This window comes from Lytechinus pictus, chromosome 3 (assembly GCF_037042905.1).
Source record: "Lytechinus pictus isolate F3 Inbred chromosome 3, Lp3.0, whole genome shotgun sequence".
NCBI classification, from domain to species: Eukaryota; Metazoa; Echinodermata; class Echinoidea; order Temnopleuroida; family Toxopneustidae; genus Lytechinus; species Lytechinus pictus.
The window spans coordinates 30,744,516-30,756,323 of NC_087247.1; positions in this window are offsets into that span (position 1 = coordinate 30,744,516).

An 11,808-nucleotide genomic window follows, 5' to 3' on the forward strand; every position below is an offset into this window, starting at 1 on the left:
GACAAAAGGGGCATTAGTGAGTAGAGAAGACCAATCAGGTTTAATAGTGAAGGGGATGAAAGAAAAGGAGTAGGCAGACACAAAGGGAAGTTAGTGTAAGTAAGGCCAGTAAAAGACCTCAAGCCAAGAGGGATTAAGATAATGAGGCAGGCAACATCAAACAGGATCTGGAACAAAACAGTGATAGAGGGTATGAGGAAGAGATGAATAACAAGAGAATTAGTGAGAGGTGGGTCAAACAGACTATAAAGAAAGGCATAATAAACTGGTGCATAAGAGTGGGGGAAAAAAAGGGGGAAAAAAGGGAAAAGAATGGGGAACAACTGATAATGTGCAAAAGACATATAAGTATATATGATAAAGCATTAAACAAACTAAGAGAAGAAGGTACATGTAAGTGTAAATATGTATCTATAAGTGATATGTATATAAATATATCAAAAAAGATAAATGTATATGAAAAAATATAAATACACATATGTGTCAGGAAAGAAATTTAATTATAGAATGTTTCAGCTAAAGTTTATAACATGTGTTAAACATTTTTTTACTTCATCCAGGTTAGGGTTGTCTTGTAGACAAGTAGGTACATATGTTTTAAATATTTTAAAAGCAAGCATTGGAAACGCTTGATACCCCCCCCCCCCCCCTTTGTACCAGGTTGATGTCATATTTTATTCTATGTAAGCATTTTCATACAGGTGTCATACATAGCAAAGAGTGCTCTAGCATTGATGAATGTAAGTGTATAGAATGCACAGGAAGTCTTTTACTAAAAGAATGTGTTGCTTAATGCACTATCTGTTATTGAAATTCTTTGAATTACTTTATAGAAATTTTACAGTTAGTCCTAGTAACGGTAGGGTATATTAGGAGGTTAATTTTAGTAATTCGGGGAGAACCACCTAAGCTAGAATAGACTACAGATGTTACTATAGGCAGTCGAAGTTAGAACTGAGGGACTACGTCGGTGACGAGATAACGATCCCAGCTGCCGCCAGTTCTCCACCGACATGATTCGTCAAAACTCATGTCATTATTGGGGGCTCGATCTCGTCCACTAATTCGTTGAAGCCACATCTCTGATCTGGGGGCTACTCATCGAGGGGCAACAGTCTGCGGAGGCCGAGGCCGAGTGGAAGAGACATCGCAAGCTGCGGAGGCCAGGAACTGGACCGACCACCAGGGCCAAGTGGGGCATGTCAGGCCAGATGAGATGATGGGGGCTCACATCAACTATTATTAAGTTAAGTTATGTTTTGTTATCCATATCCATGTATATTTTCATGTGAATCATTGTAAAAGAAATCAAAGGAGACCACAGAATGATTTAAGAGCTTTGTTTAAATCTTTTACTAACTGTAATCCTCAGTTTTACGTATTACTTATTTGGCGTCAAGCAGCAGTAGATAAATAATTTTAAAAAGTCACTTCTCACGTGACAATATGGTGTAACTGATTTGTAATCCGCTAGGTGTGACAGGAAAAAAACATAAGACTATATAGTAGGAAAAAAAAAAACGGTACATATGCTAGAAGACCCCTCGGAGCGTTAGGGGGGGTTAAGGGGGGCTTTTTTGGAATAAAATTATTTTGCTCAATTTCTGACAATTTTGCCAGGTCGTGGGTGGGGCGAGAGACCCGAAATTCTTTTCGAAATCGATCTTCTTTATTCTTTGTATATTGACCCATTCGGATGCTAGAAGACCCCTCGGAGCGAAGACGGCTGGTTTGGGGGGTTTAGGGAGGCTTTTTTGGAATAAAATTATTTTGCTCAATTTCTGACAATTTGGCCAGGTCGCGGGTGGGGTGAGAGACCCGAAAATATTTTCGAAATCGATCTTCTTTATTCTTTGTATGTTGACCCATTCGGATGCTAGAAGACCCCTTGGAGCAAAGACGGCTTTTTTGGAATAAAATTATTTTGCTCAATTTCTGACAATTTGGCCAGGTCGCGGGTGGGGCGAGAGACCCGAAAATATTTTCGAAATCGATCTTCTTTATTCTTTGTATATTGACCCATTCGGATGCTAGAATACCCCTCGGAGCGAAGACGGCTGGTTTAGGGGGGCTTTTTTGGAATAAAATTATTTTGCTCAATTTCTGACAATTTGGCCAGGTCGCGGGTGGGGCGAGAGACCCGAAAATCTTCGAAATCGATCTTCTTTATTCTTTGTATATTGACCCATTCGGATGCTAGAAGATCCCTCGGAGCGAAGACGGTTGGTTTCAGGGGGGTTTAGGGGGGTTTTTTGGGAATAAAATTATTTTGCTCAATTTCTGACAATTTGGCCTGGTTGCGGGTGGGGCGAGAGACCACAAAATCTTTTCGAAATGGATCTTCTGTATTCTTTGTATATTGCCCCATTCGGATGCTAGAAGATCCCTCGGAGCGAAGACGGCTGGTTTTGGGGGGTTTAGGGGGGCTTTTTTGGAATAAAATTATTTTGCTCAATTTCTGACAATTTGGCCAGGTTGCGGGTGGGGCGAGAGACCACAAAATCTTTTCGAAATCGATCTTCTTTATTCTTTGTATATTGACCCCTCGGAGCAAAGACGGCTGGTTTTGGGGGGTTTAGGGGGGCTTTTTTGGAATAAAATCAATTTCTGACAATTTTGCCAGGTCGCTGGTGGGGCGAGAGACCCGAAAATCTTTTAGAAATCGATCTTCTTTATTCTTTGTATATTGACCGATTCGGATGCTAGAAGACCCCTCGGAGCGAAGACGGCTGGTTTGGGGGGCTTTTTTGGAATAAAATCAATTTCTGACAATTTTGCCAGGTCGCAGGTGGGGCGAGAGACTTGAAAATATTTTCGAAATCGATCTTCTTTATTCTTTGTATATTGACCCATTCGGATGCTAGAAGACCCCTCGGAGCAAAGACGACTGGTTTGCGGGGGTTTAGGGGGGCTTTTTTGGAATAAAATCAATTTCTGACAATTTTGCCAGGTCGCTGGTGGGGCGAGAGACCCGAAAATATTTTCGAAATCGATCTTCTTTATTCTTTGTATATTGACCAATTCGGATGCTAGAAGACCCCTCGGAGCGAAGACGGCTGGTTTGGGGGGGTTTAGGGGGGCTTTTTTGGAATAAAATCGATTTCTGACAATTTTGCCAGGTCACGGGTGGGGCGAGAGACCCGAAATTCTTTTCGAAATCGATCTTCTTTATTCTTTGTATATTGACCCATTCGGATGCTAGAAGACCCCTCGGAGCGAAGACGGCTGGTTTGGGGGGGTTAAAGGGGGGGCTTTTTTGGAATAAAATCATTTTGCTCAATTTCTGACAATTTTGCCAGGTCGCGGGTGGGGCGAGAGACCCGAAATTCTTTTCGAAATCGATCTTCTTAATTCTTTGTATATTGACCCATTCGGATGCTAGAAGACCCCTCGGAGCGAAGACGGCTGGTTTGGGGGGGTTTAGGGGGGCTTTTTTGGAATAAAATCGATTTCTGACAATTTTGCCAGGTCACGGGTGAGGCGAGAGACCCGAAAATCTTTTCGAAATCGATCTTCTTTATTCTTTGTATATTGACCGATTCGGATGCTAGAAGACCCCTCGGAGCGAAGACGGCTGGTTTGGGGGGTTTTAGGGGGGCTTTTTTGGAATAAAATCATTTTGCTCAATTTCTGACAATTTTGCCAGGTCGCGGGTGGGGCGAGAGACCACAAAATCTTTTCGAAATGGATCTTCTTTATTCTTTGTATATTGACCCATTCGGATGCTAGAAGACCCCTCGGAGCACAGACGGCTGGTTTTGGGGGGTTTAGGGGGGCTTTTTTGGAATAAAATCAATTTCTGACAATTTTGCCAGGTCACGGGTGGGGCGAGAGACCCGAAAATCTTTTCGAAATCGATCTTCTTTATTCTTTGTATATTGACCCATTCGGATGCTAGAAGACCCCTCGGAGCGAAGACGGCTGGTTTGGGGGGGTTTAAGGGGGCTTTTTTGGAATAAAATCATTTTGCTCAATTTCTGACAATTTTGCCAGGTCGCGGGTATGGCGAGAAACCCGAAAATATTTTCGAAATCGATCTTCTTTATTCTTTGTATATTGACCCATTCGGATGCTGGAAGACCCCTCGGAGCGAAGACGGCTGGTTTGGGGGGGTTTTTTGGAATAAAATCATTTTGCTCAATTTCTGACAATTTTGCCAGGTCGCGGGTGGGGCGAGAGACCCGAAAATATTTTCAAAATCGATATTCTTTATTCTTTGTATATTGACCCATTCGGATGCTAGAAGACCCCTCGGAGCGAAGACGGCTGGTTCACAGGGGTTTAGGGGGGCTTTTTTGGAATAAAATCATTTTGCTCAATTTTCCATACTTTCGATCAGGTCGCGGGTGGGGCGAGAGACCCGAAAAAATTTTCGACATCGTTCTTCTTTATTCTTTGTATATCCACCCATTCGGATGCTAGAAGACCCCTCGGAGCAAAGACGGCTTGTTTGGGGGGGTTTTGGGGGCTTTTTTTTTAAATACTTATTTTGCTCAATTTTCCATACTTTCGATCAGGTCGCGGGTGGGGCGAGAGACCCGAAAAAATTTTCGACATCGTTCTTCCTTATTCTTTGTATATCCACCCATTCGGATGCTAGGAGACCCCTCGGAGCGAAGACGGCTGGTTTGGGGGGGTTTAGGGGGGCTTTTTTGGAATAAAATCATTTTGCTAAATTTTATATAATTTCGATCAGGTTGCGGGTGGGGCGAGAGACCCGAAAAATTTTTCGACATCGTTCTTCTTTATTCTTTATATATCCACCCATTCGGATGCTAGAAGACCCCTCGGAGCAAAGACGGCTTGTTTGGGGGGGTTTTGGGGGCTTTTTTTTTAAATACTTATTTTGCTCAATTTTCCATAATTTCGATCAGGTCGCGGGTGGGGCGAGAGACCCGAAAAAATTTTCGACATCGTTCTTCTTTATTCTTTGTATATCCACCCATTCGGATGCTAGGAGACCCCTCGGAGCGAAGACGGCTTGTTTAGGGGCTTTTTTTTTAAATACTTATTTTGCTCAATTTTCCATACTTTCGATCAGGTCGCGGGTGGGGCGAGAGACCCGAAAAAAATTTTCGACATCGTTCTTCCTTATTCTTTGTATATCCACCCATTCGGATGCTAGGAGACCCCTCGAAACGAAGACGGCTTGTTTGGGGGGGTTTTGGGGGCTTTTTTTTTTAATTCTTATTTTGCTAAATTTTCCATAATTTTGATCAGGTTGCGGGTGGGGCGAGAGACCCGAAAAAATTTTCGACATCGTTCTTCTTTATTCTTTATATATCCACCCATTCGGATGCTAGAAGACCCGGAGCAAAGACGGCTTGTTTGGGGGGGTTTTGGGGGCTTTTTTTAATACTTATTTTGCACAATTTTCCATACTTTCGAGCAGGTCGCGGGTGGGGCGAGAGACCCGAAAAAATTTTCGACATCGTTCTTCTTTATTCTTTGTATATCCACCCATTCGGATGCTAGGAGACCCCTCGGAGCGAAGACGGCTTGTTTGGGGGGTTTTGGGGGCTTTTTTTAAAAATACTTATTTTGCTCAATTTTCCATAATTTCGATCAGGTCGCGGGTGGGGCGAGAGACCCGAAAAATTTTTCGACATCGTTCTTCTTTATTCTTTGTATATCCACCCATTCGGATGCTAGAAGACCCCTCGGAGCAAAGACGGCTTGTTTGGGGGGGTTTGGGGGGCTTTTCTTTTTAATACTTATTTTGCTCAATTTTCCATACTTTCGATCAGGTCGCGGGTGGGGCGAGAGACCCGAAAAAATTTTCGACATCGTTCTTCTTTATTCTTTGTATATCCACCCATTCGGATGCTAGGAGACCCCTCGGAGCGAAGACGGCTTGTTTGGGGGGGGTTTTGGGGGCTTTTTTTTTAAATACTTATTTTGCTCAATTTTCCATAATTTCGATCAGGTCGCGGGTGGGGCGAGAGACCCGAAAAATTTTTCGACATCGTTCTTCTTTATTCTTTGTATATCCACCCATTCGGATGCTAGGAGACCCCTCGGAGCGAAGACGGCTTGTTTGGGGGGGTTTTGGGGGCTTTTTTAAAAATACTTATTTTGCTCAATTTTCCATAATTTCGATCAGGTCGCGGGTGTGGCGAGAGACCCGAAAAAATTTTCGACATCGTTCTTCTTTATTCTTTGTATATCCACCCATTCGGATGCTAGAAGACCCCTCGGAGCAAAGACGGCTTGTTTTGGGCTTTTTTTTTAAATACTTATTTTGCTCAATTTTCCATACTTTCGATCAGGTCGCGGGTGGGGCGAGAGACCCGAAAAAATTTTCGACATCGTTCTTCTTTATTCTTTGTATATCCACCCATTCGGATGCTAGAAGACCCCTCGGAGCAAAGACGGCTTGTTTGGGGGGGTTTTGGGGGCTTTTTTTTAAATACTTATTTTGCTCAATTTTCCATACTTTCGATCAGGTCGCGGGTGGGGCGAGAGACCCGAAAAAATTTTCGACATCGTTCTTTTTTATTCTTTGTATATCCACCCATTCGGATGCTAGGAGACCCCTCGGAGCGAAGACGGCTTGTTTGGGGGGGTTTTGGGTTTTTTTTTTTTAAGTACTTATTTTGCTCAATTTTCAATACTTTCGATCAGGTCGCGGGTGGGGCGAGAGACCCGAAAATTTTTTCAACATCGTTCTTCTTTATTCTTTGTATATCCACCCATTTGTATGCTAGAAGACCCCTTGGAGCAAAGATGGCTTGTTTGGGATTTTTTTTTTTAAATACTTATTTTGCTCAATTTTCCATACTTTCGATCAGGTCACGGGTGGGGCGAGAGACCCGAAAAATTTTTCGACATCGTTCTTCTTTATTCTTTGTATATCCACCCATTTGGATGCTAGAAGACCCCTCGGAGCAAAGACGGCTTGTTTTGGGGGGTTTTTGGAGCTTTTTTTTTAAATACTTATTTTGCTCAATTTTCCATACTTTCGATCAGGTCGCAGGTGGGGCGAGAGACCCGAAAAAATTTTCGACATCGTTCTTCTTTATTCTTTGTATATCCACCCATTTGGATGCTAGGAGACCCCTCGGAGCGAAGACGGCTTGTTTGGGGGGGTTTTGGGGGCTTTTTTTTAAATACTTATTTTGCTCAATTTTCCATAATTTCGATCAGGTCGCGGGTGTGGCGAGAGACCCGAAAAAATTTTCGACATCGTTCTTCTTTATTCATTGTATATCCACCCATTCGGATGCTAGGAGACCCCTCGGAGCGAAGACGGCTTGTTTGGGGGGGTTTTGGGGGCTTTTTTTTTAAATACTTATTTTGCTCAATTTTCCATACTTTCGATCAGGTCGCGGGTGGGGCGAGAGACCCGAAAAAATTTTCGACATCGTTCTTTTTTATTCTTTGTATATCCACCCATTCGGATGCTAGGAGACCCCTCAGAGCGAAGACGGCTTGTTTTGGGCTTTTTTTTTAAATACTTATTTTGCTCAATTTTCCATACTTTCGATCAGGTCGCGGGTGGGGCGAGAGACCCGAAAAAATTTTCGACATCGTTCTTTTTTATTCTTTGTATATCCACCCATTCGGATGCTAGGAGACCCCTCGGAGCGAAGACGGCTTGTTTGGGGGGGTTTTGGGTTTTTTTTTTTTAAGTACTTATTTTGCTCAATTTTCCATACTTTCGATCAGGTCGCGGGTGGGGCGAGAGACCCGAAAATTTTTTCAACATCGTTCTTCTTTATTCTTTGTATATCCACCCATTCGGATGCTAGGAGACCCCTCGGAGCGAAGACGGCTTGTTTGGGGGGGGTTTTGGGGGCTTTTTTTTTAAATACTTATTTTGCTCAATTTTCCATAATTTCGATCAGGTCGCGGGTGGGGCGAGAGACCCGAAAAATTTTTCGACATCGTTCTTCTTTATTCTTTGTATATCCACCCATTCGGATGCTAGGAGACCCCTCGGAGCGAAGACGGCTTGTTTGGGGGGGTTTTGGGGGCTTTTTTAAAAATACTTATTTTGCTCAATTTTCCATAATTTCGATCAGGTCGCGGGTGTGGCGAGAGACCCGAAAAAATTTTCGACATCGTTCTTCTTTATTCTTTGTATATCCACCCATTCGGATGCTAGAAGACCCCTCGGAGCAAAGACGGCTTGTTTTGGGATTTTTTTTAAATACTTATTTTGCTCAATTTTCCATACTTTCGATCAGGTCGCGGGTGGGGCGAGAGACCCGAAAAAATTTTCGACATCGTTCTTCTTTATTCTTTGTATATCCACCCATTCGGATGCTAGAAGACCCCTCGGAGCAAAGACGGCTTGTTTGGGGGGGTTTTGGGGGCTTTTTTTTAAATACTTATTTTGCTCAATTTTCCATACTTTCGATCAGGTCGCGGGTGGGGCGAGAGACCCGAAAAAATTTTCGACATCGTTCTTTTTTATTCTTTGTATATCCACCCATTCGGATGCTAGGAGACCCCTCGGAGCGAAGACGGCTTGTTTGGGGGGGTTTTGGGTTTTTTTTTTTTAAGTACTTATTTTGCTCAATTTTCAATACTTTCGATCAGGTCGCGGGTGGGGCGAGAGACCCGAAAAAAATTTTCGACATCGTTCTTCCTTATTCTTTGTATATCCACCCATTCGGATGCTAGGAGACCCCTCGAAACGAAGACGGCTTGTTTGGGGGGGTTTTGGGGGCTTTTTTTTTTAATTCTTATTTTGCTAAATTTTCCATAATTTTGATCAGGTTGCGGGTGGGGCGAGAGACCCGAAAAAATTTTCGACATCGTTCTTCTTTATTCTTTATATATCCACCCATTCGGATGCTAGAAGACCCGGAGCAAAGACGGCTTGTTTGGGGGGGTTTTGGGGGCTTTTTTTAATACTTATTTTGCACAATTTTCCATTCTTTCGAGCAGGTCGCGGGTGGGGCGAGAGACCCGAAAAAATTTTCGACATCGTTCTTCTTTATTCTTTGTATATCCACCCATTCGGATGCTAGGAGACCCCTCGGAGCGAAGACGGCTTGTTTGGGGGGTTTTGGGGGCTTTTTTTAAAAATACTTATTTTGCTCAATTTTCCATAATTTCGATCAGGTCGCGGGTGGGGCGAGAGACCCGAAAAATTTTTCGACATCGTTCTTCTTTATTCTTTGTATATCCACCCATTCGGATGCTAGAAGACCCCTCGGAGCAAAGACGGCTTGTTTGGGGGGGTTTGGGGGGCTTTTTTTTTTAATACTTATTTTGCTCAATTTTCCATAATTTCGATCAGGTCGCGGGTGGGGCGAGAGACCCGAAAAAATTTTTCGACATCGTTCTTCTTTATTCTTTGTATATCCACCCATTCGGATGCTAGGAGACCCCTCGGAGCGAAGACGGCTTGTTTGGGGGGGTTTTGGGGGCTTTTTTAAAAATACTTATTTTGCTCAATTTTCCATAATTTCGATCAGGTCGCGGGTGTGGCGAGAGACCCGAAAAAATTTTCGACATCGTTCTTCTTTATTCTTTGTATATCCACCCATTCGGATGCTAGAAGACCCCTCGGAGCAAAGACGGCTTGTTTTGGGCTTTTTTTTTAAATACTTATTTTGCTCAATTTTCCATACTTTCGATCAGGTCGCGGGTGGGGCGAGAGACCCGAAAAAATTTTCGACATCGTTCTTCTTTATTCTTTGTATATCCACCCATTCGGATGCTAGAAGACCCCTCGGAGCAAAGACGGCTTGTTTGGGGGGGTTTTGGGGGCTTTTTTTTAAATACTTATTTTGCTCAATTTTCCATACTTTCGATCAGGTCGCGGGTGGGGCGAGAGACCCGAAAAAATTTTCGACATCGTTCTTTTTTATTCTTTGTATATCCACCCATTCGGATGCTAGGAGACCCCTCGGAGCGAAGACGGCTTGTTTGGGGGGGTTTTGGGTTTTTTTTTTTTAAGTACTTATTTTGCTCAATTTTCAATACTTTCGATCAGGTCGCGGGTGGGGCGAGAGACCCGAAAATTTTTTCAACATCGTTCTTCTTTATTCTTTGTATATCCACCCATTTGTATGCTAGAAGACCCCTTGGAGCAAAGATGGCTTGTTTGGGATTTTTTTTTTAAAATACTTATTTTGCTCAATTTTCCATACTTTCGATCAGGTCACGGGTGGGGCGAGAGACCCGAAAATTTTTTCGACATCGTTCTTCTTTATTCTTTGTATATCCACCCATTTGGATGCTAGAAGACCCCTCGGAGCAAAGACGGCTTGTTTTGGGGGGTTTTTGGAGCTTTTTTTTTAAATACTTATTTTGCTCAATTTTCCATACTTTCGATCAGGTCGCAGGTGGGGCGAGAGACCCGAAAAAATTTTCGACATCGTTCTTCTTTATTCTTTGTATATCCACCCATTTGGATGCTAGGAGACCCCTCGGAGCGAAGACGGCTTGTTTGGGGGGGTTTTGGGGGCTTTTTTTTAAATACTTATTTTTCTCAATTTTCCATAATTTCGATCAGGTCGCGGGTGTGGCGAGAGACCCGAAAAAATTTTCGACATCGTTCTTCTTTATTCTTTGTATATCCACCCATTCGGATGCTAGGAGACCCCTCGGAGCGAAGACGGCTTGTTTGGGGGGGTTTTGGGGGCTTTTTTTTTAAATACTTATTTTGCTCAATTTTCCATACTTTCGATCAGGTCGCGGGTGGGGCGAGAGACCCGAAAAAATTTTCGACATCGTTCTTTTTTATTCTTTGTATATCCACCCATTCGGATGCTAGGAGACCCCTCAGAGCGAAGACGGCTTGTTTTGGGCTTTTTTTTTAAATACTTATTTTGCTCAATTTTCCATACTTTCGATCAGGTCGCGGGTGGGGCGAGAGACCCGAAAAAATTTTCGACATCGTTCTTTTTTATTCTTTGTATATCCACCCATTCGGATGCTAGGAGACCCCTCGGAGCGAAGACGGCTTGTTTGGGGGGGTTTTGGGTTTTTTTTTTTTAAGTACTTATTTTGCTCAATTTTCCATACTTTCGATCAGGTCGCGGGTGGGGCGAGAGACCCGAAAATTTTTTCAACATCGTTCTTCTTTATTCTTTGTATATCCACCCATTCGGATGCTAGGAGACCCCTCGGAGCGAAGACGGCTTGTTTGGGGGGGGTTTTGGGGGCTTTTTTTTTAAATACTTATTTTGCTCAATTTTCCATAATTTCGATCAGGTCGCGGGTGTGGCGAGAGACCCGAAAAAATTTTCGACATCGTTCTTCTTTATTCTTTGTATATCCACCCATTCGGATGCTAGAAGACCCCTCGGAGCAAAGACGGCTTGTTTGGGGGGGTTTGGGGGGCTTTTCTTTTTAATACTTATTTTGCTCAATTTTCCATACTTTCGATCAGGTCGCGGGTGGGGCGAGAGACCCGAAAAAATTTTCGACATCGTTCTTCTTTATTCTTTGTATATCCACCCATTCGGATGCTAGGAGACCCCTCGGAGCGAAGACGGCTTGTTTGGGGGGGGTTTTGGGGGCTTTTTTTTTAAATACTTATTTTGCTCAATTTTCCATAATTTCGATCAGGTCGCGGGTGGGGCGAGAGACCCGAAAAATTTTTCGACATCGTTCTTCTTTATTCTTTGTATATCCACCCATTCGGATGCTAGGAGACCCCTCGGAGCGAAGACGGCTTGTTTGGGGGGGTTTTGGGGGCTTTTTTAAAAATACTTATTTTGCTCAATTTTCCATAATTTCGATCAGGTCGCGGGTGGGGCGAGAGACCCGAAAAATTTTTCGACATCGTTCTTCTTTATTCTTTGTATATCCACCCATTCGGATGCTAGGAGACCCCTCGGAGCGAAG